Genomic DNA, 1,392 nt, shown 5'->3' with positions numbered 1-1,392 from the left:
GCTCAGCGGGAAGCCTGCTTCTCCCTCTCCTACTCCCCCGCTTGTGTTCCCTCTTTTGCTGTGTCTCTCTCTGTCAAATAAATGAATAAAATCTTAAAAAAATAAATAAAAGTGAACAGATATTCAGCATCTAACAGTTTGAAAGAAGCCACTATATACTCTTTCCACAAACATGTTTTCACACAGCCAGTATGGTACTAGCCACTAACCCAGAACGCCAAGTGTATTGAAGTAGAAAAGATGCAACAACAAAAATAGCTACATTAGAAAGACTTCAATACTTGAGAAAAAGAGTGCAACACTCAGTTTTTCCCCTTTAGCCCCTAAAACAACATCATACCGTCTAGATCTATCAATACAGTCCTACATCAGCTTCTAGAATATTTGCCAGGAAGGCAAACATAAAATGACACTGGCCAGTACAGTCTTTGGGTATTTGGGAAGGGGAAGGGGAGAAAGTTGGTTCTCAGAACAAATTAGTCAGCATCAGTTATATCAACAGGATCTTTGGATTCTTTGTTCTCCCACACTTCTTCAATGTGCTTTTCCTTCTCTCACAAGCGCTCCAGTTTGGCAGCCATTTGTACCTCCTGATTCTCTTTGTTGGCTTCCATTTTGTGGGTCAGTTTTTCTTCTGCCATTTTACTGAGGTGGTTCTTTTGTTGCTTTTTGAAGCATTTCTTTCTCATGCTCTTGTTTCTCAACAAGCTGCTTCAAGACCTCAGCTTTATGGGACTTGTATTTTTCTTCTGCAGCTTTTAATTTCTTCTGAATTTCCTCTAGAGATAGATCCTCCTTCTTTGGAGGGGAAATGGGGAATTCTGGGATGAATTCTTTTGGTTGAGGGCTGAGAATCAACTCAAAAACTTGGCCTGAGGCATGCTTCTCCAGTTCTTCCACTGGGATATCAGAAGAAGCCATGGTGAAGAGCAGACAAGAGGCTGGCAGTGCATTCTACAGAATCCACTGGCAAGGAAAACCATGCTCAGTCTGAGCTGCCTGGCCATGTTCTCCAAGGTGGTAAATTTTATATTATGTATTTTTTTATCACAATTTAAAAAACTTTAAAAATATGATGTGGTTTTTCAACTCTGTGTGTAGATTCTAATGTATTGATTAAGGATACGCCACAGTTTATTTCATAAATCATCTTGACTATAAAGACACCTTCAAAACTTTATCTGTTTCCTTCCTCCAGTAGTAGGAAGTATGTAGTCTTATTTTGCAGAAGGGAAAATATAAACACAAACAAGGAAATCCCTTTCTCTTCCATGTGGTTCATTTCCAAATTGCTTTAGAAATTGACTTAACTAAACCAATCCCCAGCTCTTCCTGACTCCAGTTGTTTTAAGCTTAACTTTGAAAGGGTCTGGAGAAGGCAAATGAAAAGGT

General features: G+C 39.2%; 1 pseudogene; it reads right to left on the bottom strand.

Moving 5' to 3' along the window:
- Positions 1 to 476: 476 nt before the first annotated feature.
- On the bottom strand, positions 477 to 921 carry LOC116641573 (annotated as a pseudogene).
- Between the last annotated feature and the right edge of the window lie 471 nt (positions 922 to 1,392).

The sequence above is a fragment of the Phoca vitulina genome, unplaced genomic scaffold (assembly GCF_004348235.1).
Source record: "Phoca vitulina isolate PV1807 unplaced genomic scaffold, GSC_HSeal_1.0 scaffold1, whole genome shotgun sequence".
Lineage (NCBI taxonomy): Eukaryota > Metazoa > Chordata > Mammalia > Carnivora > Phocidae > Phoca > Phoca vitulina.
The sequence above is the reverse complement of the archived record's forward strand: the minus strand, read 5'-3'. Positions and strand labels throughout refer to the sequence as shown.